The 17,210-nt window shown below is 37.0% G+C and overlaps 1 long non-coding RNA gene across 2 annotated transcripts in view; it reads left to right on the top strand.

The window, feature by feature from the left end:
• Window positions 1-17,210, top strand: part of LOC111769225 (uncharacterized) — a 113,811-nt gene that overhangs the window by 61,561 nt on the left and 35,040 nt on the right. For both annotated transcript variants that reach the window (XR_011429556.1, XR_002802055.2), the window contains one exon: window positions 6,745-6,871. This is a non-coding gene — a long non-coding RNA (uncharacterized lncRNA). The remainder of the gene's footprint in view (window positions 1-6,744; window positions 6,872-17,210) is intronic.

Raw genomic sequence — 17,210 nt, 5'->3', positions numbered from 1 at the left:
TGACACTTTTATTTCCATAGCAGAGATTCCCACATTGAAACCACCGGTTTGAGGGTATATGTATTTTAATTTTAATGGATGCTGTCAGATTGCTTTCCATTAGTGTAACACTACGCATTTTCCCCCATAATTCAAGAAAACCTTCCTTTCCTGACATCCCCAGTAGCAAGAGGTACTACTCTTCCTAATTGTTTCCAGTCTTATCCACAGAGAAGCGGCATTCAAAGAGGGTGAGAGGACTTCACAGAGTGAATCTGTCCATGTTGCACATAAGGAACAAAAATAGAAATGAAACAAGGAGAGGAAAATAAGCCAGAGACTAGCAGAAGTGCAATGAAATTGAGAATGAGGTGCTACTTTCCAGGAGCAGGCTGAAAAATAGAAACAAAATTCAAACAGAAATATGGCAGATTCACTTTAGTGTGTTCATTCCTTTAATTATTCATCTAGAGCTATCTATTTAACATCTACTAAAGCTCAGATATTAGTGATACAAAAGTTTACAACCATGAGTGAGATAGACAAGCTCCACGCACCCAAGAAACTTGCAGAGTGGTTGGAGATTCAAATGTGTACAGGCAGCCAAGGTCAAAGGGATCCAATCTGGGGAAATAGTTAGTGGACATGGACTCAGTGTAACAATCAGTTTCATGCTGTGTACAATTGTCAAATCCACTAAAATGAAAGAGCCGGAAGAGAAATAGAACCCAGTTTCACAGCAAACAGGGGCCAATAGGAACAAAGCAGGAAGAAGGGTCCAAGTGACTAGGATACAAGATAGGGCTTACTATTGGACATCGTGTTTATGGGATGGGGCAGAGAAAACACCGAGAACCCTAAAGATGTGAACTGGAGGAGTCAATTAGATGGGTCTTCACTGCAGGGTTACTTAATTAGAAATGGGAAAATTGCTGCTTGTATGGTTTTGTTCAAGTACCTGATACTTGTTCTTTTGGGTATAACACAAACTAGAACTATTTCCAAATTCCAGGGAATTATGGGAAAAATAGTTTTGATATACTGATTAGCTGGATTCTACTACTTTCCCAGGAAAACAGTTAAATGGCCTGGAGATAATTGAATACTCATTTCGAAGAGATGGAGTGTGAGAAGGCTAATTCAATTATGGCAGTTCTACAGTGCAATGCCATGAGGCCAGAGGAGGATGTCATCGTAACTATTTTCAGGTGCTCATCAGAGATCCAGGAAATTATAGTGGGAAAAGCTTGTGGGTTTGGCAATTATACACAGTATGCAACTGCACAAGAATGGTGAGCTTGGAAAACAGTTTTATCAGAATCCTATGGGCAGAAGGCAGATTTTAGGGGGACTTAGGAGTAATTGATCTATAGGAAAGAGGAGACCAAAAATGTAGACTACACTGCTTCAAGTTCTTGTAGTTATAGGAAGAAAAGTGATAAAATAGCAGAAAGGAGAAATAATTTGAGGGAAAAGATATGTATTTTTCTTGAAAGAAAAGGAAAGCCTAAGCATATCAACAGATAGATAGAAAAGAGATAATGAATATTGACAAAGTTGAATATCAAAAGGAGATAGAGCAGATCTGAAGGAAGCTGACAGTAGAAAGTTTGGATCGTGGGCAAAGATAGAGGCTTAGTTGGAAAAGGCCAGAAGAGGACTTGGTGACTTCTGTTCCTAGAATTCTAGGTAAAGAGAATGTTTGAAAATATACATGCGTACACACGGAAATTCCAAAAGCAATATCGTTGAAAAAATTTGTTTTTGAAAAATAGTTTGCATGTATGTAGGAAATATCTAGAGGGATGCACACTAAAGTGTTAATAGTGGTTACATTTGCAGACTGTTTCATTCAGTAAATGTTTAATAGCTTCTCTTGTCAGGTGCTGTCTAGTCCAGAACTGGGAATATACTTGTAAACAAGTCCTGGCCTTTGTAGAATTCATATTCTAGGAAGGAGGCAAGTAACAAACAAGTATAAAATACAGTATCTGTAATGAGTGCTATTAGCAAAACAGTAAGCAAGGTAAGAGAATAGGGAGTGAAAGGGTTGCTATTTAGATAAGCAGGACTCTGAGCAGGAAATGCAGTGAGAGGAGAAGCAGATGTCTGCTGGAAGAACCTCCAGGCAAGGGGCTTGCAAGGGCAAAGACTGTGGGCCAGGAAAGGAGGGTGAGCTCAAGGAAATGCAAGGAGGTGAGCGGGCCTGGAGTAAGGTGAGAAAGGAGAGAGTGGGAAGGGGCTGTTTATATAAAAATTGGTTGGTAATAAGAAGAGCTTGAGAGTCCATTTCAAGGCAATGGGAGTGTTTTGAACTTGAAAGTGGCATGATCTGACTTAGATTTGAACAGGATCACTGGCTGCCATGTGAAGAATAGAAAGTCCAGGCGATGATAGGAGGTAGGAAGACAGGTAGGAAGCTGTGGCGGCAGTCATGGCAGAGACGGTGGTGCTAGTGATAGATGGGTTAAAATGAGATTGAATTCAGCATGACTAAGGTTTGCTGATTGGGGATTTGACTTTTCTGTATGGTTAGATTATTTCCTTTGCAATAGGAATGGATTATTTCCATAATGTAGGTCAAAAAACCTAAGCCATTGCATTGCTAAATACCAAGTTGACCAGCAAAGTCAGGTTAATAACATATTAAAATAACAGCCCCAACTACAACAGCAAAAACACGTAAGTCAAAACAGAATTCTAATAATGAAAGGATAGGCCTTTGCCTATACAGCTCTCTTCAGTGAGGTTAAAATTGAAAGTTAGGTCAATTCAAATTCTAGGACTGGGGAATGGGTCTCAGAGTACTAAGCTCTTTTCCCCCTAATTCTTTCAAAGTGTTACATTGAAATTACGGCTGAGTTTTCCAAAGAACCTGCAACAAGGCCCATGGATTCTTAATTAAATCAAGTGGTTAGCTATAAAGTTATCTTTATGAAAACAATTGTAGACTTTGTTTTTGTATGCAAATCATTTGGGTTGTTTTTGAACTTTGGAGTCATTAAAATCAACACCTGGATACATGCACCCCTGTGTTCATTGCAGCGTTGTTCACAATAGCCAAGACTTGGAGGCAACCTAGGTGCCAATAAGAGACAAATGGATAAAGAAGATGTGGTATATATACACAATGGACTACTACTCAGCCATAGGAAATGAGGAAATCTGGCCATTTTTGACAACACGGATGGACCTTGAGGCTATTATGCTAAGTGAAATAAGTCAGAGGGAGAAAGTCAAATACCATATGGTCTCACTCATAAGTAGAAGATAAAAACAACAACAAACAATCACGCAGAGACAGAGATTGGATTGGTGGTTACCAGAGGGGAAGGGGGGAGGGAGGAGGGCAAAGGGGTGATTAGGCTCATGTGTGTGGTGATGGATTGCAACTAGCCTTTGGGTGGTGAACATGATGTAATCTACACAGGAATCAAAATATAATGATGTACACTTGAAAAAAAATTCATTAATTAAAAAAAAATCAACATCTAGGTTGCCCTTGCTAGTGAGTTTTCTGGGGTCTAAGTATACATTCAGTTTTCCAAATATTTTGAGATCAAGGAGAGAAAAAGAATATTAAAAATATTAAATGTCTAATGTTATGACATTAATAAAAAACTAACATTATAAAAAAAGGCTTATGCCATCAACAAAACAATTACAAAACTGTCTGCTGACCAGAAAAAAAAAAAAAAAAGTAAAACTAGCTTACTTTTTTGTCCTGACTTAAACTTTCCATTTGAAGACTGCTAACGGGTTGATTTTCTCCCTGCTTGTGAGATGAGACGAGGGAGCGTTCTAGCCTTGACAGGCCAACTGCTGCTTAAATTACAGTGTGACCTTTGGCTTGCTGGTGGAACAACATTTCCCTGACATGGCTTTGTCAAACTGTCCTTTCCCTTTCTGCAAACCTCAAGATAGGACACAACGTGCCAGCAAACTCTTCCAAAAATCTTGCAGAGAAAAAGCTGGCAACTTTTCTAGTAATTTGTGGTTGTGAAAGATGAAGAGTAGACATTTCAAGGGAGGAAAGCGTCCTAGGGCATCATGTTGTGTAGATATTCACTTCTGAAATGGAAATCTCTTTCCTGAGGCGGGTGTGGATTTAGTTCAATGACTTGATCTCTGAAATTAGTAATTTAAAGTGGAATAATTTAGATGCCTTTCACAATTCTGTTTATAGATTGAAAAATGGGACTATCCCTATCAGCCATCCTGTCTGCAGAGATCCATGCTATTATTTTCTTCTTTGAATCTGCTCCCAAATAGGAATGCTAATCCTACAGCTAAGCCTTAAAGCTGACTTTCAAAATATGTCTTTCCCAGTGCCAGCCCACTTATTCCCCTAACTTGAAGAGAAAAATTTTATTTTTGTGGTTAGAGCTTCTTTTTGGGCTTTCCAATGCATTTCTTAGAGTCTGAACCCACATTTATTTTTAAACAGAAGGGACTAAGCCACCTTACATGTCCGAGACGGGCATGGCTAACACTCCACCCTCTTAAAACGAGGATATTTTAATTCTGGGTTTGTTTCTTTTTTGCCAATATCTTCCTTTCCTCTCCTTTCTTTCTTTTCCTAGACTCTGTCCTGACAATTAACATTTACTTAATGCTCTTATGAGACACATACTATGTCTTTATTTGCACTATCTCATTTAAACTATGCAATGACTTAAGGGCAACTGACAGAGGTATAATTTTCCTCAATTTATCTATGAAGAAACCGAAGAGAGAGCTGATGAGTTAGCAAAGCAGGAATTTAAACCCAACCTGTTCCTAATGTTGCTCTTTCATTACTTGACACAACCACTTAGACTCAGCAAATTTTTTTTCCAGAGTTAATTTTGTTAGGTTATTTTCAGAGGTATTCTCCCAATCTCTAGATGAGGTCTCTTCTTGTCACATATAAGATAAGTAGTTTGAGCAGTGACAATATCAGTATGTTCCTCTATTTGTTTCGTTTAACATATGAAACTTCTGTTGTGTCCTTTATGCCGCTGTACTTTAAAGCTAAACTTGAAATTGCAGTTAAATCTCTGACCGAATAAGCATCAAAAAATAATAATTCTGACTCTCCAAACCACCAAACCTCACCTCTAATCTTATTTCCCTTCCGTGTAAACTTTCTTACATTTGGTTTGAGAAAAGAAAAAATGAAGCAGTCTGGTAATGAGATCTATACAACAAAGTCGAATCTTTGACGTGGCACCTATTATAACAGTAGAGTCAGAAGTGCACATGCATACACAGGCACATATGCACACATGTACACACACATACACACGCACAGATGTGTGTCTTTTTCTTGTTATTTAATTTGAGAGACAGTGAAGAGCAAAGGCCGTGTTTAATGAGCTGCTGTGGATATTGTTCCAGTCTCCTTTACCAGGTGATCATTCTTAAGGAGAAGGGATGTGACAGCTTTGCATTCTGCATACCTCACTTGTGGGAAGGTGGCACACGCTCTGAAAGAAGAGTCCAAGAACATATTTTGGTTTTGTTTATTGTTATTCCAAGGGGGGATATACCTCATGCTTTTCTTGGTACATGTGTGGTACTTGAAATTATTGAGCATATGAATAAGTAAATAGACAATTTCAGGGACTGTTTAATTCATTTTAGTGGCTTTTTGTAGTGCAATCTGGAACTTTCAGTTAGCACACAGATGAATAATGGTTGAATTTTATTTAATTAATAAATTTGTTTATTTTGGCAAGGAAGATTGGCCCTGAGCTAACATCTGTTACTCATCTTCCTCTTTTTTTTCCTCCCCTAAAGCCTCAGCACATAGCTGCATATCCTAGTTGTAAGTCCTTCTAGTCTGTTTACACGGGATGCCCCCACAGCATGGCTTGATGGGCAGTGTGTAGGTCTGTGACTAGGATCCGACCCAGTGAACCCTGGGCCACCAAAGTGGAGTGCACGAACTTACCCACTACACCACTGGGCCAGCCCCTGAGTTTTATTTTTAATCAAAAAAGTACTCTGAATTATTCTATAAGCTCAGTATTTATATTCAGATAAACAAAAATGTCATCAGAGACACACAATAATAATGTGCACAATCTAAATATGAATTAACGAAGTATGTCAAGACTTTAGTTTCAGACAATTTGAAATATATGTCCCATATGACTGTGATATTTAGTAAACTTTAGTGTAGTTCTAAATGACCCAATATGAAACTTCTTTCTGGACTATAGGTTAACAGAAATAATCACAAATGTTGGTCAGCTGTACATATGTAGCTTCTTATGCGATCAGAAAGTTTGCAGCCTCAATGATTTGGTTAAGCGATAGTTAACTCACATTTAAAATGATATGCTGCTCTACAACACTTAGTAAGAACAGACTCTCAACTTTATGGTGACCTGGTTTAACACGGCTTTCCCATTCTAGCTAGAGATATAAGAAATCTCTTTCTTTTCTGGTATAATACATTTGTTTCCTTTCGGACAAAACCATTACTCTATGAATTTCAAATCATATTAGTTCCTAGATTCAACTTTCCATATTTAGACTTCAATCTAATCTTCCAAGATTGTGGGAAGTCTGCCTATTCTCCTTTTCATTAGGTAAGAGGCATTATTTTTACATTTTGAATAAATGAATGTATATGTAAGCTGGTTTGGGGACTTTTCAAAGAAATCCTAATTTCACAAAGAAGATTTAATTTGGGCTGGCATTTGCCTGATGTTCTAGTCTATCAATCATACGCCATTAATGAAATGTTATTTTTTTTTTATTCAACATATATTACAGGGAATACTACTATGTTCCAGGATCTGTCCTAGATAACAGGAGAACAAAATGGGGACAACACATGGTGCCAGCCTTCCAGGAGCACATTATATAAATGGAAGGGAAACATGTAGGGTTCTGATTCCAGGTAAGATGGAATAAGCACCCCTTTTCCTATCTTATCCACTGTTTGCAACTAGAAGACATGGACTAAATGCATGGAACAGCTTTTTGAGGGCTGTGTAAAGTAAACAGCAGCAGGCAGATTGAGAAGAACACCAGAATTTGAAGGGCAACCAAATCGGTGGGTGTACCAATTTTTCTCCCTCTGGTGTCCCTGGCCTAAAGGTAAAGCGACTGGAAAGCTAGAAGTTAACACTGGTACAAACAGACAGAGCTCCAGGAGAAGCCCTCTTGCTGTGACTTAAGAAATGTGAGAGGAGATTTCTCTCACAAAGAGTGAAGAAATCCACTTCTTTATTTCTTTTCTCCGTTACCTGTGTCAGCAATGGCATTGATAGTTAGAGGAAACTCAAGAACCAAAACTCTGAGGAAGGAGAACCTTCCTCTTTGTTGGGTAGAGCTGTGGCTTTAAGAGGATGACCTGAGGTTGTCACTGGTTGCATTTGTTCCTCACTAGGCTCTCCATGCTAGAGATAAAAGGAGATATTACATAACAATTAAAGAGTCAATTCTCTAAGAAGAGGTAGCAATCCTACTTGTGTCTGCACCTAAGAAACCTTCCAAATGCCTGAGGCAAAAACCGACAAAACTGAAAACAGAAATAGACAAATCCACAATTACAGTTGCAGACTTCAACACTCCTTTCTCAATAATAGAACCAATAAACAGAAAATCAGCAAGAATACAGAACCGAACAATACCATCAACCTATTGGATCTAACTGACATTTATAGACACTACTCACAAATATCAGAATACACAGTTTTAAGTGCATGTGTGGAGCACACACCAACATAGACCCATCTCAGGTCACTAAATAACACTTAAGAAATGTAAAGGAAATTTAAATCATACCAACTATGTTCTAATGCTCTATCAGAATTAAACTAGAAAGCAGTAAGAAAAAAGTAACAGGGGAATCTGCAAACACATGAAAATTAAGTAATAAACTTCTGAATAATCCAAGGGTGAAAGAAGAAGTCTCAAGGGAAATTATAAAATATTGTAAACTGAATTAAAATGAAAATACTAAAATTTGTGGGATGCATCTAAAGCAGTGCTGAAAGGGAAATTTGGAACATTAAATGCTTATATCACAAACAAAGAGAGGTCTTAAATCAGCATGCTAAGTTTCTAATTTAAGAAAATAGAACCAGAAGAGCAAATTAAACACAGAAAGATGTTTCATAGATACAGACAAGCTGATTTTAAAATTTATAAGGAAAGGCAAACAATTTTGAAAAAGAGGAATATAGTTGGCGGAATTATACCACTGAATTTTAGCACTTACTACAAAGCTGTGACAGTCAAGACAGGGAGGTATTGCTGAAGGGATAGACACAGATTAATGGTACAGAATAGTCCAGAAATAAACCTGCACAAATATGGCTATTGATTTTTGACAAAAGTGCAAAAGAATTTCAATGAATAAAGCACAGTCATTTTAACAAATGATGTTTGAACAATTAGACATCTATATCCAAAAATTACCTTGACTTAACCTCATACTTTATTAAAAAAATTAAAATGACTCATATCTAAATGTAAAAGGTAATACTATAATGCTTCTAGATAAAAACATAAAAGAAAACCTTTGTGACCTGGGGTAAGGCACCAAAAGAATGATCCATAAAAAAACATGATAACTCAAACTTCATTAGAATTAAAATATTTCTTTTCTGAAAGATGCTCTTAAGAGAATAAAAAACGAGAAACTACAGATGGGAAGACAATATTTGCAAGCCACATTTCTGACAGAGGCCTAATATTCAGGATATATTAGTAACTTTCCATAGTTAAGAATAAGAAAACAAGCAATCCAATTTAAAAATGGGCAAAAGACTTGAAAAAACACTACATCAAAGAAAATATAACTGAGATACAAGCACATGAAAAGATTTTCAATATCATTAGCCATTAGAGAAATTTAAAATAAAATCATAATGAGATATTGCTACACAACTGTTAGAATGACCAAGTTAAAAAATAAGTACAGACAATATGAATTTCTATAGAGAATGCAGAACAACTGGAACTCTCCTACATTGTCTATGGGAATGCAAAACGGTACAGACACACTGGAAAATGGTTTGGCAGTTTCTTATAAACTTAAACATGACCCATCATGGATCTATGACCCATCAATCCCACTTCTGTGTATCTGCTTTAGAGAAATGAAACTTACGTTGACATAAAAACCTGTGTACAGTATTTCTAGTAGTTCTACAACATAGTTGCCCCAAACTGGAAACATCCCAAATGTCCTTCAGGGGGTGAATGATAAATGGAGAAACAGACAGACAGAGAGTCAGAAAGAGACAGAACAGAGACGTAGAGACCCACGAAAGAAAGACAGAAATACAGAGAGTATTCCCTAATCCATCTGTTAACATCCTTGGGTCAGAAGTCGTACATAATTTTGACTCATTCACCATTGAAATGAATGACCCACTAGACCCTACATAAATATACAGGGGCTGCGAAATGTAGATGACCATGTGGATATTTCATAAGCACATCATGTGATGTCACCGTCAAGATGTTATTGAAATTATAGTCTTGAATGACGAATGTTCTCTCCATATATTCTATTTAGGACTGGAAAGTTAGATCTTTCCTCTCTGAAAATCTAAAGGCATAGTTCTTTCCCTCTTTTTAGAAATCTGAACTTATAATTTTACATATTTAATTTGTTTTTAATTTTGTTTTTAACTAACATACAGTAAAATTGACTTTTTTGCTTTGGAGTACAATTCTATGAATTTTAATACATGCAAAGGTTCATGAAGCTGTCAACAGAAACAGGATACAAACAATTCCATCAGCCCCTCAAATTGCCTTATGCCACCCCTTTATCATTAGCCTCTTCGCTGATTCCCAACTCCTGGTAACTACTGATCCATCTTCCATACCTATAGCGTGAGTTTCGGAGAATATCATATAAGTATGATCAAACAATATGTATGCTTTGAGACTGACTTCTTTCACTCAGCATAATGTCTTTGAGATTCATCCAAGTTATTGTGTAATTAATAGTTAGTTCCTTTGCTTTGCTGACCAATATTCCATTGTATGGAAGTGCTACAGTTGTAATTCTCAGGTTGAATTAATTTATATGTGTTTATCTGGAAACATGGATAAAAAGCAATGTAAAATAGACATGTGTGTAACAGCTTTAGCAGTCCTTAAGAATTTTTTAAGCACTGATTTCCTTACATTATGAACTGTGATAGACTCCCATTTTGACTTCAATATATATACAGACATAAGAGTGATTGAAATACTCTCTGCATGCTCACAAGCATATAAACCACACATACATAAAATGGCACGAAAGTAAGATGGGGCAACATGAAGGTTTATTCATTGAACATTCCCTATCATCTACCTCTGAGAGTCTGTAAATTTTTTGACTATATGAGTGAGAGGAGCCAGGGTCTAATTTTGCATCTGGTGCAAATTCTGTGTCTTTGAAAACAAAGAAATCTGGTTACAGCAGTGATTGTGCAGATGGGGGAGGGAGATCTGAGAGGCAGGACGACCAAGTATCCCACTTTGCCTGGGAGTGAAAGGGTTCTCAGGACTTGGGACTTTCAATGCTCGAACTAGGAAAATTCCGGAGAAACAAGGATAAGTCGATCACTCCATATTAGAATTATAGGAAGACATTCCGAATGGAGTGGGGCATGTATGGTTTTAAAAAGCTTATTCAGGAACATATTGTTTTCATTTATGAATCATAGAAAATTATGCTCCAAGAAGCTTTTTGAATAGAGGAAAACTGCAGAAGATCATAATAACAGCAAAGGTTTTTCCAGTGCAGACTATGGTTAGTTGTTGTTTTAAGCAGTTTATGTGTATAAACTCTTTTAATTTTTATACAGTCCCCTTCCAGTTTGCCAGACTTACTTTTTATATATTCCGATTAGTCCTGCTCTTGAAAAATCTGCACATGCAAAGTCACATAATCATGACTTAGACAATCTTGTGATATTGAAGATTATCACAAGGTTAAAAATTATGTGGATTAAAAATAATTGAAGAATAATTGAGAAATACTGAATCAAGCATTCACTAACGTTCTTTCTAGGTCAATGTTTCTAGGAATATTTTCAAAATTTCATGGACTTAAATTAGGTAATAATCTAAAAATACAGTAACTCTTCCTAAGAAGCATTGATTGAAATAAACTAAGTAAATAATATAGAGCATAAAAGTAAGTCAAAAACTATAAAATGTCAAACTCAAGCATGCCAACTTCTTGAAGAAATAGGAATGTACTTGATCACAGACCTCAAAAAACACTATTAGGTCTTTCTGGGGAAAGAAAAGCAAAATTAAGATAAATACATGTGCTCTTCATTAAATTAAAAATTTTCAAAAAATATAAAGTATGACATAAATTAATGAAACATTGGGTAATTTTGTTTCTATAAAATTTTGAATCTTCTCTTCAACTATGGGAAATATCTGAATTATATGTTTAACTGCAGACCAATCTTCTGAGGTTTCACTATTTTATTTTTGATTCCTCTCTTTCTTTTTTTTTTTTTTTTTAATGATTGGCACCTGAGCTAACAACTGTTGTAATCTTTTTTTTTTTTTTTCCTGCTTTATCTCCCCAAATCCCCGCGGTACACAGTTGTATATCTTAGTTGCAGGTCCTTCTAGTTGTGGCACGTGGGATGCCATCTCAATGTGGCCTAATGAGTGGTGCCATGTCCGTGCACAGGATCTGAACTGGCAAAACCCTGGGCCACCACAGCGGAGCACGTGAACTTAACCACTAGGCCATGGGGCCGGCCTCCTCTCTTTCTATTTACATAAGATTCATCGTTAAGGAAATCAACCTATCAAAAGCCAGAAACTTGTAAACCTCAAGTAGGAGGAGTTGACATATATTGAGAGCCCTGTTTCATGGTTCAATAAAATAATATATAGGGGCCAGCCTGGTGGCTCAGCAATTAAGTGCTCATGTTCCACTTCAATGGCCCAGGATTAGCCAGTTGGGATCCTGGGTGCAGACATGGCACCACTGGGCAAGCCATGCTGTGGTAGGCATCCCACATATAAAGTAGAGGAAGATAGGCATGGCTGTTAGCTCAGGGCCAGTCTTCCTCAGCAAAAAGAGGAAGATTTGCAGTAGATGTTAGCTCAAGGCCAATCTTAATCTTCCTCAGACAAAAAAAAAAAAAAAAAGAGCACAGTTGAACACTCATTCAACAGTCATCTTTGATTTCCCTCTCTTTCTCACTCCACATCCAATTCATCAGCAAATTCCACCAGCTCTACCACCAAAGTGTGTCTATGTCATCATCATTATTACTCCTCTATACTTATCTGTATGTTTCCATTGTTACCTTCAAGATCCATTCTAAACATGTGTCTGTCACCAACTAACTGCCCTGAGTAACTCAAAAGAGTTTCTGGAAGCACCTACCTCTTTCTCAAAGTTGTTTTTCACTTATGTTAAGAGATGCAGTTAACAACTGCCCTGAACCGGTCCAAATCCCACCACAAGAGTGACATCTGTGCAGAGGGGATGAGAAGTGTCTTAAGAGTTACTTTTGGCTTATTTTAATGTTAAGATCTCCACCCAAGGAGGACCTTAAGCCTTATTAGCATAACATGTGATGTATGTGAACATATGTTTTCAAACTATGCCTCTGCAAGATTATGCCCACCTTTACATGTAATAATGAAACTTTCCCTTTGAATATTCATTTGCCTTCAAAATAAAAGGCAACTGATTTCCCTTGCTTGGGGAGTCACAGCTTTGGAAATGATTCCTCATGGTCTCCTTATTTGTTGCAAATGAAATTTACTTTGTGTGACAACTACTTCTGGTGAAGGCTTTGGTTTCAACTCACCAAGAAGTGAACCCAGTTTGGTTTGGTAACACATCCAGATTGATGCTGTTTCAATGGAAATAAGATTCTGTTACTGCTTTGCTTCAAACCTCCAGTGGCTTCTCATTGCCCTTGGAATAGCAGGCAAAGTCCTAACAATGATCTAATCTGTATCTCGCCCACTCCTTTTACCACCATGACCTCGTCTCCTATCTCTCTTTCTTGCTGCTCACTGCTTTCTTGGAAAATTACCTCACTCGTTGTTACTCAAAAATGCAAAATGCAATCCTCAACAAGCAGTCTCCATCAGGACTTCAGCTCTGGTTGTTCTCTGCCTGAGAAACTCTAACACGATGTTGGTCACCCCTCTGCTCCTTCAGATCATCGTTCCAATATTGATCAATTAGTTCAGCACTTCCTGACCACTTTATTTAAACTCCTGTCTCCATGTTGGACTCTCTTTCCCTCTTCCCTGCTTTATCTTCATGGCACATGCCAACATCTGACATCTGGTATAATTTATTTATGAATTTATTTATCATTTTCCCCATTGGAATAAAAGCTGCATGAGGGTTAGGAATTTTTATTGGTTTTACTCACAGCTATATCCCTACTGTCTAAAATTAGAACTTCCAAATAGTAGGTCCTCAAAAAATAAGTGTTGAATGAACTGCAGTTTTATTGAATATCAATTTTATCAATATTTCAGGAAGTAGGAATTCGAAAGTGAAGAAGACGGACAAAGAGTCTATTCTCACAGAATTTAAGAATTTGGATTCAGAAACTTAGGATTCAAATCCAGTCCCCATTACCTCCTACAAAAGCCTTAATAGGCCAAAAACCTCTCAGGTCCTCAACTTCCTCATTTGTAAAATGAGACTCCCAGTCATAGCTCCCTTACAGGTGGTTAGGAAGATTAAAGCAGATAATGAATGCCAAAGCAGTTAGTAAATGGTAAGGTGCTAATTAAATACTTCATTATATATTATACTATGGTTTTATATTCTCATTGGAGAGACAACAATGACTTTTTAAATTGAAGAGGCAGAAAAGGGGGGCGAAAGATGACATCAAAGTAGAAATAACAATTAAATCATATCACTAGGTGATGAGTAAGATAGATCTAAGCATGCAGAAACTAAAGTTTTTAAGTAAATAGGGTTATGGCCATTGTTAGAAGAGTCTATTCTCTTCTAGAATAGAATTTTCTTTAGAAGAGAATTTGGAAAAACAGATTATAATCAAGGAAAAGTGTTAAATATACAAGTTTGTGGGCACAAATTGTCTTTTTTCCAGACCTCCCACGTACAGTTTTCAGGATGCTTACTGAACAAGAATGTCTGAACAAGTGTATGAGAAAGGAGTTAAAATCCAGCCTATGCTTTATGTGGAAGGCCATACAGGTTAGGATGGCATCTGCCTAGAGGAAGGGGTGCCTTTTCCAAATGAGCACAAAATGGGCTGTCTACACCACTGCACATTTAAGCCCCAGTAACCTCAGGTAAGGTCAGCCTATGGACATTTCCCCCTTGTATGAAAACCTAGAGTTCTTAAGACCTGCACTGCTTATGAGACATTATCATATAATGCACTTTATTGTTAGTATTAATTTGTTGCTGCCATTATCTGTCAATAATATTTTTATTATGCAATAGACATTTATTGAGCATCTGCAACGTGTGGGCTGGGATACTAGACATTGATGTGTTTGTAACTTATCTCTCAAGAACCTAAAATACATCTTAAGTGTGGGAGTAGTCAGTTTCTTAGATTTATTTATTTCTTAGATCTCTTATGCAATGCCCTGATTAGCTGTTGAGATTTTTTTTAAAGACATTTACTGATTGATGGATTGATTGATTGGGGTCAAAATAGTCTGAGGAAAGTCAAATGGCAATGATAGCAGATAGTGAAAAATAAGAATGTAAAATAATTACTAAAATTGGAAGTGTAAATATGGTTTATAGCAGGTGAAAAACTAAAGTCAAATCATGAAAGCTTAGGATGTGTTACTTCCACCTCCTCATCTGTTGATCATCGTATTTTTAGTTTTAGTATTTTTATCTTCTGACTTCTTCCGAGATGTTAACATTTAATTTTAAAATTAGCTTTGCATTATAAATATACTTAGAATGACTTTGACATATTATTGAACGTGACCTTATTTTTTGAATAAATGAATAGGAAAACGGGGCTATATAATCCTCAAGTTTAGTTAGTTTTTGAAGAAGATATTTACATTATATACAGAGATATTATGCCAATTAAGACTCTTCAACAATATGAACATGGAGGACTAAATTCTCATATTTGTAGGTCAACTTTATTAAGACTTCTGCCTGGCAGCAGCAATTTTCAGATATCATACATTGTAAGGCAGATTCCGACTTCAGAGATTCTAAATAAGAAAATTGGGCATCTTAGGCTTGATGAAATATAGCAGTAGATGAGGAGCAGGATAGACTGTGTGCTGGGAGTGGTGGATGGAAGGATGTACTCAGTTCTGCAGGCATTGAGTTTAGGGTACCAGGGGAGACCAGAGCATAAGACCTCACCCTGAACCTGAACTAGTCAAAGGACTGACTTACAGCTCAAAAGGGTACTTAGCTGATGAGAAGGAAGCCCAAGAGGCAAGCAAAGGGAAGTGAGGGGTGTACCTAAGATGTGGAAGGAGTGTAAGTGAGTTAGGTATAGTGAGATCCAGCATCACATGTGTGTGGATTTGTGAAGACCGGTAGGTTACCAAAATAAACTTTGATGTTCACAAAACCTCCACAGGAAGTTGACTATTTCTCCTTACAGGACAAAACAGAATTCAAGGTGACATTCAACATTCCCCATACCAGTATGTGTAAAGATAAAAACGGAAAATATATTATACTTTAATAAAGATAGTAAAGGAGAATAAGCCAGTCTAATACTTCAGCCCTCTTCTCTAAATAGATAAGTAAAAGTTTAAAACACAACAAAACAAAGACACCTTGATGGTTATACAGCTGAGTATTTATTTTAATCCCACTGCTTTTCACTTTGCTCTGTGGTTTTGTACAGCATAATTTGTTATCACTAACAAAAGCAGTGGTTGTATTGTTTGCCTATAGCCCTAGGGAAATGTATTAAAATGGGTTTTAGGAGAGTGCAGCTAGAAGCAAGGGTATTTACAAAGGATACTTATTGCTCAGATTATGAATATCAACTTTATATCAATGTAAAAAAGGAATACACTTTACTGAGATATTATGTAGTCATTATCATTCAAAGTGGAGCTCCAGCAGAACTGGATTTAATTGTAACTCCACTTGGAATCATATTATAGGAGCTCTCCTTCAACAGGGAGCTGTAAGGCTGTAAATATGCAGATTTCCTTTTACTTAGGCCCAATGAAAATAAGATGATTTACTTGCATGGAATGCTACCTGAGGCTAATGAGAGGTAGGAGACCTGAAGGATGATGCCATAGTCTGGAGGTAAAAGAAAGAAATTGTGTTCCCTTCTTGGATGGAGGCTGTCCGCCCTATAGTCCTCGGGTTTAAACCTGACTGCATGGTTATAAGGTTATAGGTACTATAAGGTCCCTTAAAATCTAGCTTCTCAATCTCATTTCATACCACGTCCCCCATGCTCTCTAAAATCTAGGAATTCATTCTTTAAATACAATTTTATGTATCAGTCATATGGTACTCTTTGTGGTTTTCCCATGGTTCCACATCCTGTTTTGTCTTCAGGCCTTTGTAAAAGCTGAGTTCTTTTCCTAAAGGCCTTGACTGCCCTCAGCTAAAATAACTACTACGTATCCTTTAGGACTCTTCTTATATATGCCTCCTCTTAGAAGCCTTCCAGACCCCTAAAGAACAGATTGGATTCACTACTTTGTTCTTAACAACTTGCTGTGTTTACAGCTGTCATAGCCTTTAACACACTATTATAATTACCTATTTCCTTGTGTTTCTCCAACTGTAAACTATAAACAGAAAGAAATATACTTTGGCAGAGGCTGATAATTGCCCACTAGAATCTAGAATCTATTCTGCTCTTGTTTCATAGTGATAGATTGCTAACTACCCCCAGAAATCCATTCTTCTCTTCTACCATAGTGATAGAATTCTAGCAGGAACATAGTTGCCCAGCCTAGGACACTCCTTGCAGCTCTAAGTCATCATATGACTAAGTTTTTGGTGATTGATTTGGATTGAATGTGTTATTTCATTTTATAGATCTGCTCTTTAATACTTTGTATGCCCTTTTCCCTCCCTATGAATTGGAATGTTGACATACCTGAGGCTCAGTTTTGTCAAACTGAGTTACACTTATAGTTTATACTTTCACATCCAGAGAAACAACATGGAAAGGACCTGGGTCCCTGACTGACAATGTGGAACAGACCTACTCTCCACCTAGAACTTTTTCCTTTGGCTATTGTGAGAGAAATAAACTTCTATCTTCTTTAGGCTATGG

The sequence above is a fragment of the Equus caballus genome, chromosome 20, assembly GCF_041296265.1.
Source record: "Equus caballus isolate H_3958 breed thoroughbred chromosome 20, TB-T2T, whole genome shotgun sequence".
Lineage (NCBI taxonomy): Eukaryota > Metazoa > Chordata > Mammalia > Perissodactyla > Equidae > Equus > Equus caballus.
This window is presented reverse-complemented; position numbering and strand designations above follow the sequence as displayed.